General features: G+C 37.5%; 1 protein-coding gene across 1 annotated transcript in view; it reads left to right on the top strand.

Moving 5' to 3' along the window:
• The first annotated feature begins 14,988 nt into the window (after positions 1-14,988).
• The window catches only part of LOC309631734 (uncharacterized protein), a 492,832-nt gene continuing 480,851 nt past the window's right edge, over positions 14,989-26,969 (top strand). Inside the window, exon 1 of the mRNA XM_082398597.1 lies at positions 14,989-17,306. The gene's annotated coding sequence lies outside the window, so the exon portion shown is untranslated. The remainder of the gene's footprint in view (positions 17,307-26,969) is intronic.

The raw sequence follows: 26,969 nt of genomic DNA on the forward strand, positions 1-26,969 counted from the left end.
GTGTTTTTTAACCTTCAGTCCTTACCTCAGTTGTTTCATGTGGTTTGCTATACGGTACACATCTGTTATACTTATTTGGATACCTACGTTGATTATATTTTTGATGTCCAAGGGTAAGAACTTTGAATTTAAGACATATCTGTTCGAATATGCACTTATCCTTAACTGTAATGCTTCTATTCACTTCTGGACGTCAAATGTTAATCTCAACTCATAAGGTATTTATTAATAATAAATAAATAATAATAAATTAATAATTATAAGGGTTGACAAAATTAGACTAGCAACTTAGTGCCAATGCTATTTTTTAGACCAGTGCTACCCAATAGAACTTTCTGCAATGATGGAAATTTCTCTGTCTGTTCTATCCAATAGGCACTGCCTCATGTGGCTATTGAGTATTTGAAATGTGGCTAGAGAGACTGAGGAACTGAATTTTATTTTTACAAACGTTTTAATTAATTAAAATGTAAATTTAATTAGCGTGTATGGCTAGTGGCTACCATATTGGAGAATGCAACTTTGGACCATGTGTTCTGCTAATAAAGCCTCTCTATTGCTTGAATTTGGGCATGCTGTTCTCATGCAATGCCTGGTAACCATCTGCAGATAACATAAGCAAGCCTATTTTTTTTTTTTTAGGTCGTTTGTAGCCGTGAGATTTTTACACTCTATTAGTGAGGTGGCCATTGAAATTTTTGTGCTCAGTTTCATATATGTCTTTTCCATCTGAAAGTCTGCATAGGAACCACCTGGAACAATGGTTCTAAAACCTGGTTGATCCGATCTTCACAATCATCCAATGAGCTGTTGCCTTTATTTAAAGTTTTTTCCTAGAAACTTACCAGTTATTTCCCTACCACAGGGAGTTTTTCACAATCTGTGCCCCTCCATAGGCTCTAGCTTTCTGTCGTATGGCTCATCTTTCTCTAGACTCTGATTTTACTTCTTCTTTTGTGTCTTACTCCTCTTTTCTAGGCTTAAGTACAATGCCAGAATTCCCGTTACTTGATTGTTAATTGATCTTGAACATCAATTTACACATTATTGCCTAAACTCACTTTGTATTCTAAATCCATTTGTAACCTCAGAATTGTATTCCATGAGCATGTATTAACATAGTTTAATTTGCTTTTTTATAGTTTAGGGATCATTCTTTATCAATACAAAAAGAGCTGCTTATTCCTTTATTAATGGCTGCATAGCAGTCATTTGGATGGATGTACTACCATTATTTATTTAACTACCCTTAATGGGCATTTAATCTATTGCCATTAAAAACATTTCTGCAGGGATATCTTTCTTTCCATATCATTTTTCACATGTACAAAATATCTGTAGGACATATTCTGAGAAATAGAATTGTTGGATCAAAAGATAAGTGCATTTAAAATTTTGATAGATATTGCCAAACTGCCTTCCATTGATATGGTACCTATTACACTTCTACCAACAAAGTGTGAGGATGCCTATTCTCCTTCACCAACAGTAGGTTTTCAATTTTTTTGGTCATTGCCAATCTGTTAGGTAAAATTGGTATTTCCTAACTTCAATTTACATTTTATTATGAGTGAGGTTGAGCAATTTTTCATATATTTAAAGCCTCATGTATTTCTTTTTTCTTTAAATTGTCTTTTTATTCCTGTTGACCATTTATCCTCCACAATTGAACTGTTTGTCTTTTTGCAGAACCTCTTTATATATTAAGGAAGTTAGACTTTAGGCTTTAATAATGTTATATTTTTTCCCCTAACTTTTAACTTTAATCTTTTGTTTTTTTCATGTAGAATATTTTAATTTACATGAACTTGGGTTCATTTTGTTTTTCTTTCATGATTTAGAAAGGCTTTCCCATTCCAATATTATAAAATCATTTCCCATGTTTTCTTCTAGTAGTTTTATGATTAAAAAATTAAAATTTGATCCATTTTAACACCATTTATTGAATAGTGCTTTCTTTCTGTACTGAGAAATATGTTTCATTTCTTTACTATTGTCTGTCATATCACATTGTTTCCATTTATTCAAGTCTTCTTTTTGCATGTGTGTGACTTGTAGCATTTTAAGATTTTTCTTTATATAACTTTGACATAGTTCTTGCTAAATTTATTACTAGGCATTTAATCTTATTATTGCTATTGGAAATGGGATCTTTTATTTCATTATATTTTGTAACTGACTGTTGTTTGTATACAGAAAGGCTATTTATTTATTCACTCATTTTATCTTAAATTTTATTACCCATTCCTTTTTCTAGTTATTGTGTCAGCTGATACTTCCACAACAGTGTTAACTAATCATGCTAATAATAGGCATTCTTTTTCTTAACTTCCATAGAAATGTGTTTGGTATTTCTCAATTATGCATGATGTATGTGATGTTATAAAATTGTGTGAAACAAGACTCTATCCTTTTTTATTAAGAATTACTTAGTTAAAATGAAGGATAGATGTGAATTTGATCAAATGCTACTATTTAATCTATGGATATTATGATTTTTCTTTTCAGCTTATTAATGTGATGGATTATGTTAATACATTTGCTAATAATGAGTATCCTACCATCCCTGCTATGAACGTAGCTGGCGAGAATGTATTATTTTTTAAATGTGCTGCTAAATCCCATTTGATAATGATTTAATTAAGATTTATGAGTATATATAATTAAATTATCTATATAGTTTTCTTTTGTGCAATATATGTTGAATTTTGGTATCGGTGTTTTGCTGGCTTCATTAAAACAAAATGATACCATATTAGCAAATGATTTATTTTCATGAATTTGAGCAAAGGAGTTTATTGTTCTTTTAATATCCTCTAATTCTATGGTTATTTCTAAATTTTACTTTAAAAATATTTTTTCCTCCACTTTTTCTTGGAATCATGAATGTTTATCTAATGTATTTATTTATTTTAAGAACTTATATTTTAAAATATATTCTGTCATTTTTTCATTTTCTGTTTAATTTTTTCTTGCTGTTATCTTTCTTTTGCTTTCCGTAGGTTTATTTTATTGTCCTTTTCTAAGATCTTGAGCTGAATGCTTAATTCATTCATTTTCATTCTTTTTGACCGTTAAAAGAAGTTTCTAAGACTATGTATATCCTTCTGAGCATTGCTTTATCTACATCTTTTAGGTTCTGTATTATTTGTATTACTTTTATTTTGTACATATTTGTCAAGAATGGTAAAAGAGCTGAGATTTTATCCTATTTACAAGGTATAAGGTAGCCTGACACAGTTTTGTGTCTGCTCTGGCTCCTGGATCAGAGACAAAGGATTGTTTATTACTCACAGCAATAACAACAGCCTGAGAATTAGCATTTTTGCCAGTTCCCTGAGCCCCACTTTCCCCAGGGCAATGTGAAGAGGGCCAGGTGACATCTGCACACACAGTGAGTTGCATTACAGGAAAGAAACCCTGAGCTTAGGAAACCTGAAACTTTTATAATGGTCAGTAAGCTTGATTGTCTTTTGAAGCTTCAAAGGGACATACTATCTTCCAAGATCTGTCCCAAGATCTTTCCAAGGCTATTCAGTATACAAACATCCTTGGAAAGATAGTCCAGAACAAAGGAACTTAGTGTCTTAGCTTGCAAGATGTGCAGAAATGTAAGAGACCCATGGAGAATTGTTTCCCAACAATATCCACCCCTTGTTTCTATACCATCTTGGCTGCTAGTAATTTCCCCCAAGAATATGCCACTCTCAGCCACTCTGATTAATCTGAACAACCAAGATTAGAACCAAATCCATTCACTTTGTTTCATATAAACACATATGTATCAGGTGGACTCTAGACAGTAGATGAGGCAAATTGCAGTATTGACTTCAACCATGCCCCTCATGCTTCTGGATTCAATTAGCTGAGCAACTCCCCTAAGTCCTTCAGGTCTATCTTGGAAAACAAGATGGCTTTACTAATCATTAGAGAAATGCAAATCAAAACCACAAAGAAATATCACCCATTAGGATGACTACTGTCAAAAAAACAGAAAATAATAAGTATAATGAGGATGTGGAAAAATTAGAACCCTTGTGCACCATTGGTGGGAATGTAAAATGGTGCATCTGCTATGGAAAACAGTATGGCAATTCCTTGAAAAGTTAAAAATAAAATTACCATATGATCCAGAAATTCTACTTCAGAATATACATCCAAAAGAATTGAAAGCAGGACCATGAAGAGATACTTGCACACCCATAATTATAGCAGCATTATTCATAGTAGCCAAGAGGTGGGAAGCAACCTAAATATCCATTGACAAAGGAATGGATAAACAAAATGTGGCATACATATACAATGGAATATTATTCAACTTTAAAAAGAAAGGAAATCCTGTCATGCTACAACATGGATGAACCTTGAGAACATTATAAGTGAAATAAGCCAGTCACAAAAAAACAAATATTGTATGATTCCACTTATATGAGGTATCTAAGGTAGTCAAATTTATAGAAACACAAAGAAGAATTGTAGTTTTCAGGGACTTGGGGGAGGGAAATGGGGCGGTGTTGTTTAATGGGTATAGAGTTCAGTTTATAAGATGAAAAAGTTCTAGAGATCTGTTGCACAACTATGTGACTATACCAACGCTACTGAACTATACACTTAAAAATGGTTAAAATGGGGGAATTCCTGGCGGTCCGGTGGTTAGGACTCTGCACTTTCACTGCTGAGGGTGCGGATTCAATCCCTGGTTGGGGAACTAAGATCCCACAAGCCATGCAGTGTGGCCAAAAAAATAATAATAATAATAAAAAATAAAAAAATTTAAAAAGTGGTTAAGATGGTAAATAATGTTTTATTTTACTGCAATTAAAACAAAAACAAAACCAAGTGACCTTCTCCTCCACTTCAGTTTCTGTATTGATTTATCCATCACTCAGCTTCAACAATTAACAACTCATCATAAGATTAGCAATTTATTCCTCTTTATATCCCTACCTACTTCTTCATTCCTTGATTATTTTGACATAATATAATTTCAGCCATAAATCTGAGTATGTATGTCCAAAAGATAAGGATTGCTAAAACTTTTATTACTAAATTTATCTATTGAATCCTCACAAAACCATCACACTTAAAAAATTAGTGATTTCTGCTTGCTGTGCCTAAGTGTAGTCATCTTTTTCTTATCCTTCTTAGGATTTATAGGCATTCTTAATTCTATATCTTGATGTATTTTTTCAGTCTTGGAAAATAATCACACATAATCTCTTCAGATTTTCTTTCTGTTCTGCCCTATTCACTCTCTCCTCTCCCTCTGGAACTCCAATTATGTGGATGTTAGACCTCACTGTATCACTTACATCTCTGGCTTGGTTTACAGCCAACCTATCACGAAAAAAAAAGAAAAAGCCCACAGAAAAACGTGAGTCTGGGAGTTCCTCTGAAATATATTTGGCAGGATAATTTATTGACATAATTTAAAATTTTTTCCATAATCCTCAGAAGTTGTTATGTTCTGATTCTGGGCTTCCTAGCTTCAGGGTGTTGTAAACAGCCCTTATATAGAAGGCCTGAAAAAAGAGCAAAAAAGAGCAAAAATGGGAGTTTCTTGGTACCTGGAATAAAACCCTACCACCCAAGTTGTTGTTTTGGGAATACAGATGTAGGAGGAGAATAGCAGTGGGAACATCAAGCTTGGGGGAGGGGGTTTGTTGAGGAGAGCAGGGGATACAGAACTGGCAAGAGTGGGATTAGCTTTCAGAGATTGGGGTGGGGTGCCAATCTAGGTGACAGATTTATGAGTAGATGGAACCTGTACACTTTACCCTCAAAGTGAGATCTTCTGATGGGGAGTTGAGGTGGGGCTTGTTGATGCTGTGGGCAGGGAGCATTTATGACTGTCTTGGAAGTTGACTTAATAGATCCCTGGCACAGAAGAATGGTGTGGCCTGTCTTTGAATGGACTGGTGGGCTTAAGCAGTGAACATCATGTGTGACCATGATGATTTGAGGGTCAGAAGAAGAGATTTACCCTGTTTTCAGGGTCCCACTGGGGGAGTTGAAGGGGAGAAGGCAGTCTCTCAAATGTGAATTGGAATATCTTGATACCAACTGTGGCTTGTGGGAGGCTGAGCCAGATTTTTTTTTCTACATAGACTATATCCATTTAATGTGATCTATCTTGCTCTTGAATGTTGTAGAACAAATTCATACCTTGTTTTGTCCCCCCCAGACCTTTTGTTATCATCCAGGTGTACTTTTGTCTTTCTTAACTTAGTCTAAATTAACAAAAAAGATGTGGAAAGTAAATTTCGGAGAGCTTTTTTATTCCCTGACTTCCTTTGTTAGCAGCTATAACAATCTTTAAGAAATTTCAAAAGGACACACAGGAGCAAAGGAGAAAAGCCAAGAATGCTATTTTGTGATGCAGTCGACTTAGGTGCAAGAGAGAAACCTTGGTAGAAGCAACAGGTAATAGCAGTTGAAGGTGAATCAGACAGAATAATCCTCAGGAAGAAAGAAAGGCATGATGATGCCCAGATTAGACCAAGGAATGTGGTCCGAGGTGTATGCTGGCAAGAGACTTCCATCCATCCTTAACCTATTAGACTCTATCCCACACCCTCACCCCTTGCCCTTAGTCTCTGTCTTCACCTACCATTTGTGATTCTTCTACTATGCTGGCTCCAAATAATAGTGGCCAATATTGGTGGCTTTTGTTCAGGGCAAGGAAGTCCAACTCCTGTTGCTCAACGGGGAGGGAAGTCTGCAAGAGGAAGTGAAGAGGGTGTTACTGGGAAGCTATGTCACAGGCATAAAAACTTGGCACTCTCAATGAATTTTCTCATAGAAACATTGTGCACAGTTCTATGGTATTATTTAGCACAGGTGCATTTTGGTACTATTAAACTGTTAGCACAACTATATGGTGGATTAAACAGGCATTTATGGGCTTACCTAAGAACCTGACCAATAAGTATAACATTGTTTCTATGATAAAATGCTTTTAAAATCCTATAATAGACTGACAAAAGAACCTTTGGATACAATCTGTTTGTAAATTGGATTGTCCTGGCTGCGTCAAAGAGGCTCACCCTGCTGCTCAGCTTTAACTTCTACCCCTGTAAAGAAGGCAAGGTCTTTTATAGTGACAGATAAGCCACACACTCCGATTTTAAATAAAGATAAAGATTGGCTCCTTGTAAGAGAGCCTGTCTGATTTAAGACAGGCCATATTAATGAAATGTGGCATTAAATGGGCCTTTTAAATGAGGCAGTTTGTACGAAGTTCTCTACCATTATCAGACCATCTGTGTTTACTCTTGTGTGAAAGTAAAAGTTTCAATCTTATTTTGGATCAAAAATGACATTGCTTATTGTGATAAGGAGTGTGAATATCACCCAGTAAAAAGTAAATCAAAACTGGGGGTTTTATTTTTTACTGGTTGCCATTTTCAATGGAGAATGAATTAAACACATGGAGTCGAAAGAAAGGTAAAGAGGGGTGGTTGACCAGTTTAGTCATGTTTTATGTAATACTTGTTTTTCTTTTACATGAACACATTATACCATCCATCAGGACAAATTAATATGTCTTGGGCCTTTAAAAACTGTAAAAAAATAATTTTAATGGTTCCAATAACAGCTCCAGATGAATGTTGGAAAACAGATATTCCAAACTGTCAAATAACATATGTGTTGCTTGGCTCTGTTGTAACTGCAAGTAAATGCTGCTTTTGTATGAAGTTTCCTTGACTGCCAGTGGAATAACTGTAACACATTTATTGCGAACAAAATTGGAATGGGAATGAGACATGTTACAACAGAATGGTACCTAATTCCTTCTTGCCAGTTGGACTGAATTAAAATAATAAATCATTAGGACAATAACGTGTTCTTGGTTATAAGAAGGAATAATTTAATTAAAGAGATTTTTTTAAAATGGTAGGTTCATACTTATATCATTTATGTTACAGAGATTTTATTTAAAAATATGGTTTCTTATCATCTGGGGGAATAGACTTAGATCCCATATAAAAGATGTGTGTTAAATGGGAAAAAATATCAGACAAGCTTCAGAGATGAATTTTACTATGGAATGGAAAGTGTTTACTACAAAGGCCAGTTCCTACTGCTGTTTACTGCAGGTAAGGGGCTTCAGGATGCTGTCCTGTGTTTGGAAGGGGTGACTCATGCCATCATTTATTGCAGTTAATTGCTAATGTGTGTGAAGAGCACAGTATGTTGCAAAGCAGGGCTGAGTAATCCATGGTGACCTTTTGTGCTATCAAAGCTTTATCAATTAGAAGCCCCTGATCGTAAATTCAGAGAACGCCCAGTGAGTGCCATCAAAGAAAGATCACACATGGCTACTTAAGCAATCCAATTTTTTTTTTTTTCTTTTTTGGCTCCTTTTCCTTCAAACTGAATTCTCTCTAGGGTACTGTTTCCAAATCTGCAAAGTGAAGCATATTTAAAATGTTTTCAAACTTTAAGGAGCGTTGTGGTTTTTATAAGCAATAGTGGGAATTTCAGAAAAATAGTGGTTATTTTTTCATGCTGCATGCCTTTCTTCTTGAGGTCCTTGAGCTGGCTGGTTAACTTCCTGGTCACTTTCTTTCCCATCTACTTCACTCTGTTGACACTGGGCCTGTGTGACCTTTTGCAAACTTTGTTAAATGTTTCAAAGTTGTAAATTAAAGCCATTATTTTACTATACTTTTCATTTTGAATCAGTCTTAAAATATTTATTCATTCTCATTCACTCATCTCCAGATAGGATTTTTCATTTCTTATTTTCTTTCATATTTTGCTGCAACTTTTGACATTGTTTAGTGCCCCCCATGCCCAGCTTTTGACATTGTTGAATTCCCCCCTCCTGCCCCTTCTTGAAATTCTCTGCTGTAATGTCTTTTATGACACTGCATTGTTCTGGATCTTCTTTTGTTTACTTTGTCTCCCTTTTTCTTCTCCTTCTCCTTCCACTTCTTCTTCCTCTTCTTCTTTGCCTTCTCCTCCTTTCCCTTCTTCCCCTCCTCCCCCTCCTTCCCTTCCTCCTCCTCCTCCTCCTCCTTCTTCTTTTCTAAAACTGACCTATCTTTTCTACATTCTTTAGTTTGGCCATTAACCAAGGCTCAGCTTTCTTTTCCTCTTCTACTCTCTTGACAAGCTCATCTACTCCCAACTATTTCCCAAGCTCCAGGTCTACATTTCCAACTGCTGTCGAGCATTGCTACCATTTCCATCAAAAACAAACTCCAAAATCAAACTCAAGATCTTCCCCTGCCCAGATTCAGGATCCTAATAACTAACATAGTGTCTGACACATATTAGAGGCTCAAATATCTGTTGAATTAATCAATAACTTGGAGGGAGACATGTTGGGGGAGGGGACTTAGCTGGGTCTGGGCATGGTCAGAGCTGAAAGTCAGGCTTGAAAACCCCAAGACTAGTGGCCAACAGTCAAAATATGGTATCCAAAAGAGAGTGATTGACTCAGGTCCAGTCTGGACTGTTGTCTAAGGGGTTTGCTCTGGTGAATAAAGAAAAGGCAGTAGAAGTCTGTGGGGCAGTGGGATAATACTCTTACTCATACTCATATGGGATACACATATGCAGATGGTAGTGTCCTAAGTGTCCCACTTGGAACTGCCTTAAGTTCTCACTGGTCCTCAGTCAGTGTCTAGAGGAATAGACTAGAAGGCCTGGAAAAAAACTAGGCATGTTGTTGTCAGTTATCTGCCTCTCATCTAGGGCAAGAAGGGACCTGAGTTTAGGACATGGGTTTAGTTCAGTTATTTTTGTTCTAAGGAACAGAACCTCTCAAATTACTTCAAATAATGAGGAGGAAGGTAAATAAAACAGGCATCTCAGCTTTGTGGCCAGGCCTCACAAGAGTCTGGGACAAGCTAAGCTTCACGGGAAAGTAGAAACCACACTATAACTGAGTCTTACTGAAGCTGAACAAAATCCCAGGTGGCTCTTTGGACCTCAGTACCAGGAGTTCACAGATCTTTAGATTAGATCTCTACCTTTAGTATAACTCAGCAATTCTCTGTCTCTTGTTTTTCTGCGTCGTCTCCCTTTTCCCACTTCTAACTCCCTTCTCTTCTTCAGTAGTTCTTGAGTCTGGGTTAGACTCATCCATGGAGCTTGAAAATATTGTCTTATTCAGTTTGGGCTGCTGTAACAGAGCACCACAAACCTGGGTGGCTCATAAACAACAGAAATTAATTTTCACAGTTCTGGAGGCTAGAAGCCTAAGATGAGGGTGCCAGCTTGGTTGAGTTCTGGTGAAGACCTCTCTTCTGGCCTCTTTTATATATAAAGGCACTAGTCCCATTCATGAGGGCTCTACTCTTATGACTTAAATCACTTCCCCATGGCCCCACCTCCTAGTACCATTACCTTGAGGGCTAACATTTCACATATGATTGTTGGAGGGACACAGACACTTAATCTATAGCAAATATATACATGTCTAGTTACATCCCTGTAGATTCTGACTCAGTAAATCTCAATAAAGTTAAGAGTTTTTATTTGTTTTCTTCACAACCATATCCTGTGCCTAGAACAATGTCTGATACCTAGTAGATGTTAAAAAAATACTTTGTTGAGTAAGTACTTTGTTGAGTAAATAACAAACTGAGATGGGACCCAGATGACTAAACTTTTAAGTTTCTCAAGTTATTTAGATGTGTGGTCAGGTTGGTAACTACCATAGTACACTTGGTTTCTTTTATCTACCTCACAGATTCATCTTCAGAATGTCATCTTGTTCATGGCTGCTTCTGCTCTATTTCCTGGCCTTTTTTCCTACATCATTTCAGCTTCTTATCCCTCTATTAACTGCTTATTTCTCTGTATTTTTCAATTCAAGTTTCTATTAGCAAGACTCTTATTGGTCTAGCTTGTCTCTGTTTGAACAGCTTTACCCACATTAGAGCCCTGTATAGTGAGATGGTCAGCTTGAGAATGGGATGCCCTTGTTTTTCTCTAGCGTCATAATATGTGGCCAAGAATGAGGGAGGTAGAGAACCACATAGCACAAAATATGGCAGCCTAACAGGCTGGGAGTGCAGCAGGTAATAGTAATTGGTTTGTCTAGTACAGAAAACTTAGTTGTACCTCCATATTTTTATTAATTATAATCAATTGATTAAATATTTTTGTGTGCTTTATGTGCCTGGTGTTGAGTACCTTACACATCAGGCACAAGAAATAAAATAATAAGCAAGAGAAACATGTTGTCGTCCTTCATTGAGCTTATTCTGTAGGAGGAAGATAGATGGTTAACAAAGCCATTAAAATAAAGTGTGATATACAAGAAAAATGGATAAATTGGATGACATTAAAATTGAAATCTTTTGCTTTTCAAAAGACACTATTAAGAAAATGAAAAGGAAAGACTTGGACTGGGAAAAAATATTTTCAAGACACATATTTAATAAAGGACTTGTATCAGAATATACAGAGAAACTTATAACCCAATAATAAAAAGTCAAAGAACCCAACACAACAGTGGGCAAAAGAAATGAACAGGTACTTTACTAAAGAAGATATATAAATGGCAAGTAAATATATGAAAAGACACTTGACATCATTAGTCATTAGAGAAATGCAAATCAAAACCACAGTGTGAAACCACTATACACCCACTTAAGTGGCTAAAGTTAAAATGACTGATGATACCAAGTGTTGTCAAGAAGACTGAGCAACTAGAACTCTCGTATACTGGTGAAAATGCAAAATGAAACAAGCACTTTGGAAAGCAATTCAGCAGTTTCTTATGAAGTTAAACATATACTCACCATATGATCCAGCAATCCTACTTGGAGGGCTTTGCCTAGGTAAAATAAAAATATATGTCCAAAGACTTGCAAATATTAATTGCAGCTTTATTCCTAATAACTCCAAACTGGAAACAAGCATTTTGGAAACAAGTGAATGGGAAAACAAACTGGTACATTTATGTAATGGAATGTTACACAGCAATTTAAAAAAAAAAGGAAGTATTCTCATTTTAAAAAGAATTATTTATTTATTTATTTATTTTTGGCTGCGTTGGGTCTTCGTTGCTGTGTGCAGGCTTTCTCTAGCTGTGGCGAGCGGGGGCTACTCTTCATTGCAGTGTGTGGGCTTCTCATTGTGGTGGCTTCTCTTGTTGTGGAGCATGGGCTCTAGGCACATGGGCTTCAGTAGTTGTGGCACATGAGTTCAGTAGTTGTGGCTCATGGGCTCTAGAGCACAGGCTCAGTAGTTGTGGCACATGGGTTTAGTTGCTCCGCGACATGTGGGATCTTCCTTGACCAGGGATGGAACCCATGTCCCCTGCATTGACAGGTGGATTCTTAACCACTATGCCATCAGGGAAGTCCTGGAATGAACTACTCTTATATGCGACAAGAAGGATGAATTTCAGAAGCATTGCTTTAGGTGAAAGAAGCCAGCCACTTATAACTGCTTATGTATGTATGTATGTATATATGATTCCATTTATATGATATCCTGGAAAAGGCAAACCTATAGTGACAGAGCAGATCAGCAGTTAATCTGAAGCCAGAGGTGCAGGGAGTTAATTGACTGGAAAAAAACACAATGGAACTTTTTGGGCTGATTGGACAGTTCTATATCTTGATTGTGGCGGTTGTTACAAAACTGATACATTTGTCAAAATGTATTAAATTATACATTTAAATTGGCTAATTTAACTGTATGTCAATTATACTTCAACAAAGCTGATTTTTAAAAAAGTAAAGAAAAATGAAGTGTGGTAATGCTTAGATTGGGGTGAAGTATAGGGTGCTCTGGGAGTACAAGATAGGGTCACTTCACAATCCAGGGGATTTTGAGGAGGCGCTTCAGGGGATGAGCCATTTAATCTCAGCATGAGTAGGAATAGGCCAAGAGCACAGGGCCAGGTGGAAGGGAACAGGGGTCTACAGAGTCAAGGGCATATCCAAAGGCTCACAGGCAAGAGAAAACAAGAGACTTTGGAGGTGTTGGTGAAGGAAGAGGGAGAAAAGATGAGTATGGAGAGGTAGGCTGGGCAAAATAAGGACTTTAAGAAAATTATTTATTTATTTATTTGGCTGCATCAGGTCTTCGTTGCGGCACGCAGGATCTTAGTTGTAGCACGTGGGATCTTTTGTTGTGGTGCGCGAGCTTCTCGAGTTGTGGTGCGCGGGCTCTAGAGCATGTGGGCTTAGTTGCCCGCCAGCATGTGGTATGTGGTATCTTAGTTTCCCGACCAGGGATCGAACCTGCGTCTCCTGCATTGGAAGGCAGATTCTTAACCACTGGACCACCAGGGAAGTCCCAAGATAAGGACTTTTTAAGTCATGTTAAGTTTGGACTTTATTCTAAGAGTGACTGATGGATTTTAAGCCCTTCTTATCATGTGATGTGATTTCTGATGTATAAGAATGTCTCCAGCTGCTGTGTGGAGAATGGGTTGGATGGAAAGACCTTCACTAAGAGGGCATCAGATGATAGTGCTATGAGTTAGGGGAGTTGCTGGAGGAAATAGAGAGAGGTGGGTAGAATTCAGAAATATTTGGGAAGTAGAATTTCCTGTGGGAATTGATGGGGAAGGAAGAATCAAGAATGGCTTCTAGGTTTCTGGTTTGGGTAACTGGGTGTATGGTGGTGCCATTCATAGAGATAAAGAATAAAGGAGCAAGAAAAAGTTTACGGGCAAGGTGATGACTTTAGTTTTATACATGCTGGTTTTGAGGTGCCTGGGAGGCATTCATATTGTGTTTAGAGGCAGTTGGATGTATAGATCTGTTGCTTAGAAGACAGGTCTAGGCTGCAGAAACATATTTATGTCATTTCCATGTAGGTGGTAATTGAGACCATGCAATTGATCACTGAGGGGATAGATGAGTAGGGTGAGGAAAGAAGAGGCCTACAGCAGAACCCTGAGAAGTTCCAGTGCTCTAGGGAGAGGTAGGAGGAAAATTAGGAGAACATTGTATTATGGAAGCCACTAGAAGTGGTGAATGAGCAACAATATCAAATGGAATTGCATAATTGAAGAATATGATTTTTAAAGTTCTTGATTAATATGTCTTGTGGAATACTTGAGAGGGGCTCTTACAGTAAAAGATGAATCATTGTTATACAACTATTAAAAAGAAAAAGAAAGTTAACTGATATCTTGTAAAAAAGGCAGCACATTTTCTATATAGATGGAAGAACTCAGAGTTTTCTATCATTTTGTTTTGTTCTTCCCAGCTTGGACTTTCCTCCTTCATCAGAGATTTTAAAAACACTAAATATTAAAGAGCTTCCAGAAATCCACTTATATACATTATGGGTGGAGAAGTTTGCGCCAGATATTCCCTTATTTACAAACCTATGAGCAAGAACATACTTTTTGCAATGTTTGCTTAATAAATACTATCCACCTTAATTCCCCCTTTCCTTTTGGTCTCTTTCATTCCTGAATGGGTGTGACTAGCTTGAAGAGATCAATGGGAAAAGGTTTTTGATCCCCCTACCTTAAGCAAGAAGTGTTTGTCAAGCGGGCAAGAGGATCAGTCACTGATGGATAGAGAAGTTGTTTTTAACTGAAGTTCCAGTTGCTTTCAAATTGATCTTACTGCCATGGTTAGCTTTAGTTGTCTGTGGCAGGATGCGGGAATGAATGTCTACACTCCCCTAGATGCCATCTTTCCCTTTCCTTTTTTCTAATTGCCTTTTCCCAAAAAGGGAAGATGAAGAAAGCTTTTGAAGAGCTAGAATTTTACTTTAGAATGATCATTAAAGATGCAATAGGAGAATATTTTTAAGGAACCAATTGAAGATTACAAGAACTCAGAAAGAACAGCCTGGAAAATGGTTGTATGACCCTTACTAAATCATAGTTCCAATCAGTGGCAATTTCTCTTGTTGTTACTATGGTTCAGGTGGGAGGGGAGGAGAACTTCCAAGCTGTCTGTTCCAGTCATCCGTTTACTGTCTTTCAGCTCCACATACCTGCTTGGCGTAATGGACTGGACTCTTTAAGCATTTCTCTGTCACAGTGAGCACAATGTTAAGTGTTGTCAGCAGAGGTTGCTGGAGGGACATTGCCCGAAGATGAGGGCTTCTCTCCCTGGTCCATGTGCTACATTTTGCTTTTCCTTGCTCCTGCTTTGGGGGTCTGTCAGTGGTGTGTGTGGGAGGGCCATCTACTGGTGCTCTACCTGAAATGTGCCCCAGAATGGGCAGTCCGTTGGTGATGTCACATATCTGTCCTGAACCTTGCTTCAGCCCTCCCAGGGTAGACACTGGTATGCCCCAGGTCGCATGCTGGCAGTGGCACCCTGATTTCTTCTGTGTATATGCCCACCAGCCTTGCTTGCTTGCACTCCAGAACATTCCCTATAATGGTCCTGCCGTGGATACCATGTGCACCAGGCCTCGTACCAGTAGTAGTGCCCTGATTCCTTCTGTGTGCTCACTCACAGCCTCTGCTCGCCTACTCCCTGGAGGGTTATCTCTTGCTATGCGGTGACTGTGGACCAACTCTGGCCTGGCCGACCCAGCAAACATCTCCACTATCTAGTGGGCTGCAACCATACCTTCTCCAATGAGGTCTTTACCCATGACCTGGGGAGGAGGCCATCCATCCAAATTTCTTCTTCCCTGTGTACTCTTCATCAACCATAATATTCTCTTTAGAGTTCTCTTACATCTTTATAGTTACTCCTCTATCATAGTTAAATAATTTTTTAAAGCTAAGCTTCTCCTATTCAAATTATTGTGTGGTTTCTGTCTCCTGAGTGTAGCCAGACTGATACACTCTCTTTCCTTTAATCTATTATGTATGTATCTGCCAGATTAATCTTCCTACAGCTCACCTCTGATTTAAAACACAAACCAAAAAAATAAACCTCCCGCCCCAAAAAAACCAACAATGATCCTTGAATGATTTGGCATTGTCTGGCATTCAAGACCCTCTATGATCTGGCCTCTGCTTGCCTTTCTAGTCTTATTTTCTACTCTTCCTAAAATAACCAAGGCAAGCAGCACTGTGTAGTATAAAAAGTCTAGTCCGGGGTTTGACTTTTAGCTCTATCATTTATTACTAAGCATAGAAGGCCATGTTCTTAGGCTCCTCTGAATTTCAGTTTACTCATCTGGAAAATGGGGATACTAACAGCTTCTCTGCCTACATCACAGGGTTGTTGTGAGGTTAAATTAAATAATGTATGTGAAAACTAAGAATTCTAAGTTTCTATCTTAACTGTAATGTGTGGCCATACATGTAGTGTTTTTTTTACTTTTTTAAGAAAGCGCTCCCATGTGAAAAATAATTACTGTCAATCACTTATCTAGTATTTATGGATGGGTTAAAGGGGATATCTTTTTCTAGAACTCAAAGTTATATCTTATTTTTATATTTTATGCTTTTAGTTTGTTTCAGGATGGGTGAAATAAGACATTAAAAATATCTTGTCTTGATTATTTCTCTTTTTTTTGCCATCAGAAACACAAAATATGATGACTGTAAAATTTGGGGGTAGAGTAGAACATTTGTCTTTTTCATTACCTGGTCCTGAGGACATCCATTCATTACGTGGGTAGACAGATAATTTCATACATATGTGTGAATTCATTAAAGTAGTACTCCTCCACCATGTACTATGGTTGTACGTGTGCTAAAATATGCAGAAGTGCTTTTTGTAAACTGTATAATAGAAGGAAATGAAAATTTTAGAAAATAAACCAGAAATGGAAAAGCTCCTAAGTTGGTAAGAAATTCAACCTATTCAAAATTCAAATTCCTTGGGAGAGGTATTCCTATTCTATGAGAATTTGATAAAGGGCTGTTGGGCCTTAAGTCTGTGATACAAGATGAAGGGCCCAACTGTTTGTGTAGAAAGAGGCAGATTTCTCTAGTTGCTCATGGATTGTACTCATCTTTGTTGGGCATCAGGCCAGCCTATGGATGTTTTCATCAGCAAGTGGTTCTTCTGAATTCCTCATTATCTTGGATATATAATGCTGGAGGAAAAAAGCCAATTCCAGGAGAAGTTGAAACATGAATATAAAAGGCATTTAAAAACTATTTTTAAAAACTTCCTTAGGGAGGAAATATAGGGTTCCTTCTTTTGTAGCCTGAAAAGCAAGGTGAGTTCAACAGAAGGTAAAAATGAAGAGAAGTATCCATTCCAGTCTTGCTTAGACAAAACTTTTATTATCTAACCTTTCTATAGCTCTTTGTATTTTCCAAAAACCCTTACAAATGCATTTTTCCCCCATGTAACAATCCTCTGATCAAAGCAGGTTAGTATTCATCTTTCCATTTTCTAGATGAGAAAAAAGAGTTCCAGAGAAGTGAAGTCACCTTCATAGGTCCCAGGGTGAGTCAAAAGTAGAATGCGCTTTTGAGCCTTTGACACAGAGTTCTTGGCTTAATTACTGTACAACATGTTGTTTCCTGTCTTTACTAAAGCTGTACAGATTGGTTAAAAAGAACCCCTAATCTAAGAAGCCAAGTCTGGAAATCTGAATAGAGGATACTCTGTGGGAAGGCATTAGGTTTTATTAAAACTGAGATTCCTTTGGGCCACGCTGCTTAGGGGGCTGTGGAGAAGAGCTGACGTGGTTCATAGATTTCAGAGAAGGAAGTCCAAGACTTCAGAGTAGGTGCTCCTTCAGGTCTTCCGGGGATTATGGTTGTACCTCTTTATAGAAGAAGTCTGAAAATGATGTTTGTAAGATTGGCATCTGAGAAAATAGTTTAGCTCAGCCATTGAGATTTGTGTCCAGTTCTTATGTACCCAGTCAGCTCTTCATGTGTTTGAATTTTTTCCCAGAGGAGAACCTGGTCAGTCTCCAATTCCTGGAACTCTAATTTAGGTTATATATTCCTTTGCAATGTGAATCTATTTCAAACTTAACGTCTGATCAAATTGCTAGATCACTGACTGGTACATTGCCAAATACCCAATAGGAACCTCAATAAATATTTATTAATGTTAATCATGAGAATGATCATTTTCTTACCTTTGAAATATGTGCTCTACCAATACTGCAACAGGGAAAACCTTCAGGATAATTACATTTTGCATTTATATCCAGTGATTTATTTCCTAGAATCTCAAATGTTGGCAGAGATATGATTATGGGTTTTTTGTTTATCTGTTTGTTTTTGCTCTTAAGGTTATTGGCAGATGTTAGTTCTATGTATAGATGAGGAGTGTAAAAAGAATATGGGAGTGATTTGAAAAAATACTTACTGAAGTGAGTAGGATTGAAGTGAAGTAGGGAATGAAAATTTAGGTCTATGTTTCCAAATTTCACTAAAAGTTGTCTAGTTCTGGGAACTAAACTAATGGTTAAGAGGTTATAGTGGGGCATCATTAGTTCATGTATGTGGAACTATTCTTCTGACTACAATATAATTTTGAAAAATGAATTTTTGTTTTGACTCTCACTGTGAGATTATAGGCTCTACTGGTAGTTGGAGGCTGTTTTTTGTTCTATTGAATTTAACCTGTGGTTGTTTATTCCTGATGATTCAGATGGTAATATTACCTATTTATATTACTGCTGTCTGTTTTTTCAAATCAGCCTAATCAATATAGAAATTGATCCAGTATTTTGTTTTTTAATATATAGATTCAAAATTTTAAAAAATTGCAGTTCAAGTTAGAATAGTTAATACTTTTCTTAAAGTGAAAAATGGCTTAGTTGTTTAGTTATTTTAGAAATAAATTCAGTAGATATTTTAGAAATGTATTACCTAGTTATTTTTATAAATTCATATAAAAGTAACTTTTATATCTTTAAAAATATTAAAAATGCACTTTGTAGCATTATTTCTTATTAAAATTTTGTAAAACATCTTAAAATATTAAATACTTTTATCATTTGTTTGAAATAGTATTTCTCAACAGGTGATTAATAATTCACCTGCATCAGAGTCACCTGGGATATTTATTAAAATTCAGAGCCCAGGGTCTTACCCCAAATCTAATGAATGTGACTCATAACACTGGGCTCCAGAATTCTGCATTTTAAATATGCTTTTTAGCTGATTTGTACAAACTGCAAGTAATTCAGTATTGTTTCAGTGTGGGAGGACAGGGCAGTGGGGACTGTGTCAAGGGAGACAAACAGGGACATGAAGGGCACGAAATGCTGTGGCGTTTGGCCCTTATCCTGGAGGTAATGGAGACTGAAGACTCGGGCAGCAACACGAGTTAACTGGATTCTTTTGAGTTACTTTTATAAGTTATTTATTTAGAGAGTTAATCCCACTATCAAGAAAGATAGGTGAGGCTAAATACACATAGCATGGTATTCTTATATAAGATTATTTGGAAGGGTATCAGATGTATGTGATTTATTTCTCACTATCCTGGCACTAATGGTTCCAAACTTTTTGCTTAAAAATGACAATATATACAAACAACCACTATTTTCCTATTATGATTCATATAAAAATTAGCATATAGAAAAAGAATCTCTAGGATCAAACTGGTAATATTGCTAATATACATTCACAATTACAAAACCATTGGTAACTATAAATGCCATCATTATGCTAATAAAATGGAAAACATTCTTGAAGCCACTGGTTCAAGGCTGGTACACTTTTATAGAGTCCATTTGTGTAGCAGTTTATACTGGCTTGAGTATATTTGCAATTATGAATTATCTGCCTTCTGTATAAATAAAAATAGAATTGTGGTAGTCAGATTAGTCAAACAACCCAAAATATGGCTCAACACAAAAAAGGATGGTTTCTCATGCATGTCGCAGCCAATGCAGGTTGTCAGGGATAGATTGGAGCTTTGCTTCCTGCAGGAATCCAGCCCTTTTTCGGTGAATTGTTCTGACATCTTTTAAGGCCTTTCAGCCTTCAGACCAGGTGGGGAGAGAGTGTGGAGAAGTTACCCATGCACTTAATCACCTTATTGGAGGTGACACACGTCATCTTCCCCACATTCCACTAGTGAGAACTAGTCACATGATCCCACAGAACTGCAAAGCATCTGAGAGCTGTGGGCTGATACTTCATTAAGAAAGAAAAGAACACAGCCAGTCTCTGCCACAATAGACTGTTCTTCTAGATCACTCATATCAAAGATACATAGTAAGGAGTAGGAAATGCTCAGATAAATAGGCTAACATACTATAGATATTTCCCAACTTACATATGTCTTTTACAGTCACTCATTCACTGAGGACAACTGCCTTTGCTTTTGACTCTACTTCAATAAGAAATGTACTTTACATGATGACTCGATACCAGTACATATATACCAATGTAAAAGTTTCATGCCTGTTATTAAGGAAACAATAATTACCCTTACTATATATGGTGCACTCTGGTGTTTTCTACTCTGTTCTATAGTCTTGCCTGCCTCAACACTAGGCTCATCCGTAGTCTTGGGAGGCTTCATTCCATCTCTAGCAGTCTCTGCTCCTGAGGGGAGATGTCCAGGGGCGTTTGAGTCTGGGTTTCCTGACAGGTAGTTTATTCTCACTGCAGTTCTTTGGGTACCCAAAGACTTGCCGTTATCACTTGCGTGCTTTCCTCCTCTCTTATAGTGAGGGTTGTCAGATTTTACAAATACAGGCATACATTGTTCTGTTGCCCTTCACTTTATTGTACTTGGAAGTTATTGTGGTTTTTTACAAACTGAAAGTTTGTGGCAACCGTGCATTGAGCAAGTCTATCAGCGTTATTTTTCCAACAGCATTTGTTCACTTCATGACTCTGTGTCTCATTTTGGTAATTCCTTTTTTTTTTTTTAAATGTCTTTTACTTTTTTTTTTAAGTTTAATTTTTATTTATTTATTTATCTATTTATGGGTGTGTTGGGTCTTCGTTTCTGTGCGAGGGCTTTCTCCAGTTGTGGCAAGTGGGGGCCACTCTTCATCACGGTGCGCGGGCCTCTCATTATCGCGGCCTCTCTTGTTGCGGAGCACAGGCTCCAGACGCGCAGGCTCAGTAATTGTGGCTCACGGGCCTAGTTGCTCCGCGGCACGTGGGATCTTCCCAGACCAGGGCTCGAACCCGTGTCCCATGCATTGGCAGGCAGACTCCCAACCACTGCGCCACCAGGGAAGCCCCTCATTTTGGTAATTCTTGCAATGTTTCAGAATTTTTCATTATTATTTTATTTGTTATGGTGATGTGAGATCAGTGATCTTTGATGTTACTATTGTAATTGTTCTGGGGCACCATGAACCATGCCCTTATTAGATGGTGAACTTAATTGATAAATGTTGTGTGTGTTCTGACTGCTCCACCAACCAGCTGATTCCCCTTCATTTACCCTCTCCTCTGGCCTCCCTATTCCCTGAGACACACAGTATTGAAATTAGGCCAGTTAATAACCCAACAAAGGCTTCTAAGTATTCAAGTGAAGAGTCACACCTCTCTCAGTTTAAATAAAAAGCTAGAAATGATTAAGCCTAGTGAGAAGGCATGTCAAAAACAGAGATTAGGTCGAAAGTTAGGCCTCTTGCCCCAAACAGCCAAGCTATGAATGCAAAGGAAATGTTCTTGAAGGCAATTAAATATGCTACTCCAGTGAACACACAAAGCATAAGAAAGTGAAACAGTCTTGTTGTTGATATGGAGAAAGTTTTAGTGGTCTGGATAGAAGATCAAACCAGCCACAACATTCCCTTAAGCCAAAGCCTAATCCAGAGCAAGGCCCTAACTCTCTTCAATTCTGTGAAGGCTGAGAGAGGTGAGGAAGCTGCGGAAGAAAAGTTGGAAGTTAGCAGGGGTTGGTTCACGAGGTTTAAGGAAAAAAGCCATCTCCATAACGTAAAAGTGCAAGGTGAAGCAGCAAGAGCTGATGTATTGAATAGAAGCTGCAGCAAGTTATGCAGAAGATCTAGTTAAGATAATTAATGAAGGTGACTGCACTAAACAACAGATTTTCAATGTAGATGGAACAGCCTTCTATTGGAAGAAGATGCATTCTAGGATTTTCATAGCTAGAGAGGAGAAGTCTATGCCTGGCTTCAAAGCTTCAAGAGAGACAGGCTGATTCTTTTGTTGGGGGATCATGCAGATGATGACTTGAAGTTGAAGCCAATGCTCATTTATCATTCCAGAAATCTTAGGGCTCTTCAGAATTATGCTCAATCTACTCTGCCTGTGCTCTAATAAATGGAACAACAAAGCTTAGGTGACAGTGCATCTGTTTACAACATGATCTACTGAATATTTTAAGCCCACCTACTGCTCAGGAAAAAAGATTCCTTTCAAAATATTACTGCTCATTGACAATGCGTCTGGTCACCCAAGAGCTCTGATGGAGATGTACAGGAGATTAATGTTTGTTTCCATGCCTGCTAATATAACATTCTTCTGCAGCCCATGGATCAAGGAGTAATTTCAACTTTTAAGTCTTCTTACTAAGAAATACATTTCATAAGGCTCTAGCTGCCTTAGATAGTGATTCTTCTGATGGATCTGGGCAAAGTAAATCAAAAACCTTCTGGAAAAGATCCACCATTCTAGGTGCCATTAAGAACCTTCGTGATTCATGGGAAGAGGTCAAATTTCAACATTAACAGGAGTTTGGAAGAAGTTGAATCCAACCCTCAGGAATGACTTTATGGGGTTCAAGACTTCAGTGGAGGAAGGAACTGCAGATGTGGTGGAAATAGGGAGAGAACTAGAATTAGAAGTGGAGCCTGAAGATGTGACTGAATTGCTGCAATCTCATGATAAAATTTTAATGGATGAGAAGTTGCTTTTTATGGATGTGTAAAGAAAGTGGCTTCTTGCCATGGAATCTACTCCTGGTGACAATGCTGTGAAGACTGTTGAAATGACAAGAAAAGGTTTGGAATATTAAATAAACTTAGTTGATAAAACAGTAGCAGGGTTGGGGAGGATTGACTCCAATTTTGAAAGAAGTCCTATTGTGGGTAAAGTGCTGTCAAACAGCATTACATGCTACAGAGAAATCATTCATGAAAGGAAGAGTCAATTCATGCACTACACTTCACTGTTGTCTTATTTTAAAAAATGTCCACGGCCACCACAACCTTCAGCAACCACCACCCTGATCAGTCAGCGGTCATCAACATCCTGGCAGGACCCTCCACCAGCAAGAAGATTATGACTCACTGAAGCCTCAGATGATGGTTAGCATTTTTCAGCAATCAATTAGTTTTATTTATTTATTTATTTATTTATTTATTTATTTAAACATCTTTATTGGAGAATAATTGCTTTACAGTGGCAATCAATGAGCTTTAAATTAAGGTATGTATATTACTTTTTTAGACATAATGCTATTGCACACTTAATAGACTACAGTACTGTGTATTACATAACTTTCATATACACTGGGAAACCAAGAAATTCCATGTGACTCACTTTATTGTGGTGGTCTGTAACTGGTACTGTAAAGCATGCTATAAATTTTTAGTTAGAATTATAAGTTTTCTGGGGGTCTTTTAGTTTTATCTATTTTTAAAATGAATGTTTTCAGGGTTTCAGGTCATATACTTACCAAAGGACTTTTGGAACAGAGCCCCTTCCCAAACTGGAGCCGTGGCTAATTCAAGTGCCATCTAGTGGCCAAACTAGTTTTAACTAGTTTTTGTTAAAAACTAGTTAAAATCCTAGAGAAATTGATTTTCATCTTACCAGTTTGAAGGACTAGCTCTAGGACATGAATATTGCACGTTATTGTAAATTCTGCTGGTAATGGTCCAAGATATGTTGAAGTTACTGCAGCATAAATAGTTCTGATTTCCCTATCTCTGAAGCAGGCAGCTGGGATAGGAGGGCTTGGACCACAAAGTTGGTCACTTATCAAGGGGTTGTAGAGTATTTGATATTTATTTATTCATTATTCATTCATTCAGCATCAAGTATATATATGTATATGTGTGTGTGTATGTATGTGTATGTATGTATATATATATATATATATATATATATATATATATATATATATATATGTATTGCCACCTAGATTTAAGGCACTGTTTTAGGGAATAAAAGATTAATCAGACTGGGTGTTTTATTCTTTTAAGGCCTTGTTGTTTAATAGGGAATATATAAATCCATGACTTTAATGAAGCTAGTTTTGTGAGAATTAGAAAGGTGAATCAGACATGGTCCTAACCTTGAAGAACGTATGGTCAATAGAGGACATAGGAAACTTCCAGCACTGCTCTAGGTTCAGTCTTGGGGGAGATAAGACATGCATTCACAAAACGGAATAATATCAGATGGTAGCTGAACTGGGTGGCTCTATCCTCAAGTGCTACAAGGGGACAGAAAGCTGCCTCTCTCAGCTCATCACTCCCTGACTTCCCTACATAGCTCTGCATATTTTGGAATCAATAAACAATGGTTAGTATAGAAGGAATGACAGATTCGCTGTTTTTCACATCTATGGTTATCAAGCGCAAAATAGCAGCTTTACAAAAACAAACAAACAAATAAGCTGACCTTATCACTGTAGTTGGATCCAAGTCAAATAATTTGTCTTAAAACTTTCATATAGATTTTAACTAGCTTATGTAAGTAATAAATTCAAATGAAAAATTTCTAGTGGCTATTTCTTGGTTAATTTAGGTGAAAAAAATGACACCACAAGAAAATAACACAAAGAAAAGCTTGTATTTGAATTTAGCTATGGTGAATTAATTGTAATCCCCCAAGTCCCTTCCCTTTAGCAACATTAAATTCTGTAATGTTTTCCAGCTCCCTCCTCCACCATTTTCCTCCTTCAGGGTCATGAGTGATTAACTTTATTAACTTAATGTCAACTGATATTTTTACAGTAAATCCTTTCCAACATTCGGAGACAGATTTCATTTTAATGGTTTAAATTTGAGGAGTTTTTCAATGCTTTGCTGGGTTGTTGTTCTGAATGCTGAGATGGAAGAGGGAACTTAAATGATTTCTAAAGCAGGTAATATATATGACTTTCATATTACCTACTAAAGTCTGCAAAAGGAAAACTGATCTTGCTTTTTTTTCCTTCAAAAAAATTCCCAAACCACTACTCAAAATTTCTAACCCAACACCCCAGATTGTAATGTGTTAATAATATAGATCTATATGATTTAATGCTGTCTTTTAAAAAAAATTTTATTTATTTAATTTATTTTATTTTTGGCTGCGTTGGGTCTTTGTTGCTGCACGCGGGCTTTCTCTAGTTGCGGCCAGTGGGGGCTACTCTTTGTTCTGGTATGCGGGCTTCTCATTGTGGTGGCTTCTCTTGTTGCGGAGCATGGGCTCTAGGTGCACAGCCTCAGTAGTTATGGCACGCAGGCTCAGTAGTTGTGGCTCGCGGGCTCTAGAATGCAGGCTCAGTAGTTGTGGCATATGGGCTTAGTTGCTCCGCGCCATGTGGGATCTTCCTGGACCAGGGCTCAAACCCGTGTCCTCTGCATTGGCAGGCGGATTCTTAACCACTGTGCCACCAGGGAAGCCCCTAATGCTGTCTTTAAAAATAGATATAAGAAAACACTTTGAGTGATTTATGGTACAATAAAATTTGGTTATATTTATATATTGATAAAATATTATTTTTTTTTGCATTGCTTAGACATGCCATTAACTTTGACTAACATGAAGGCAACCTTTAGTTACTTAAAAAGCATTTTTATAGTGAGGTGAGTAGTATTGGTTAATGTGAGTGGGACTTAAGTAAATTTCATGGGCCTAACATAATTTCTGTGAGTCTTACGATTAGAGAAAAAGCAGCTTTGAGTTACAAGTCATTATTTCTGAGATATCTGCTGAGAAACGACTACAGCTGCTCCTTTTATTCTGGGCAAAGGAACTGCTCACAGATGCTCCTGCTAGACACAGCATTGGTCATAGCTGCTCTACCCTGGCAGTGTAACATTATTTTCATGATTCTCTGACTTTTCCTTTTTGCCAGTCAGATATAAATTTGGATTTAAGTGTTCTTTGTTAATGATTACAGAGGCAACAAGCTGACATAAACTGGCAAGCCAATAGGTAAGGTTTAGACATACCTCCTTTAGTAAAGATGCTGTATTCATTCATTCATTCACTCATTCATTTCTCCAACAAATATTTATTAAGTACCCACTATGTATCAGGTACTATTCTAGATGCTGGGGTTTCAACAGTGGACAAAATAGGCCACCATCCTGGCCCATAGGCTCAAGCTTACATTCTAGTGGGTGGATATAGACAAAAAACAAAACAAATAATTAAAACATATAGTATGCAGGTGGTAATAAGTGCTATGGAGAAAAATGAAGCAGGAATGGGGTAGAGGGAGTTCTAGGCTGAAGGAGAGGATTCCAATTTAAATCAAATGGTCAGAGAAGACCTCACTAAGAACAAAGACAATGGAAGCAAAGAAGTGAGCCGTGTAAATATATCTGAGGGAAGAGTGTTCTAGGCAGAAGAAACAGCAAGTGCCATGGCCCTGGGATAGAAGAGTGCTTGATTGTGTTAACTGAGCAACAAGGAGGCTGGTAAGGCAGGAATAGTAGTGGAGGGGAGAACATAGGGGATAAAGTCAGAGAGGTAATAGGGCCAGTTCATGTAGGGCTTTGTAAGTCATTGTAAGGACTTTGGTGTTTACTGTGAGGGAGAAGGGGAAGCCACTAGAGGGTTTTGAGCAGAGAGAGGACACTATTTAATTTGTTTTCAAAGAATCACTATGGCTCCTTCATTGAAATAGGAAGCAAGGTCATCAGCTGAGAGCGAGGATAAGGGAGAGGGTGGTGGTAGAGATTATGATGCAGTAGCCTAGGAGAGTGGGACAATGATTTGATTAGGGAAATACAGTGTGAGTACCAGGTAGCATGGAGGGCCCGCTTAGGGTTAGAGGTCATGAATTTAAAGTGAGATCAGTCAGCCATGTGGAGCAGGCAGAGTAGGATTTAATGAGGGTTGAGGTTTTGCCAAGTGACCTAGAGAAGGAAGGGTGGGGAAAGGGAGTTGAATGTCACTCAGGGGAATGATTTAGTGATTGACTCTGGAGTTTAGGCTGACTAAGTAGAGAAGTGAGTACACAAGGAGCAAGTACAATGAAAAG

This window comes from Balaenoptera borealis (assembly GCF_965194805.1).
Source record: "Balaenoptera borealis genome assembly, chromosome: 7".
In the NCBI taxonomy this organism is placed as follows: Eukaryota; Metazoa; Chordata; class Mammalia; order Artiodactyla; family Balaenopteridae; genus Balaenoptera; species Balaenoptera borealis.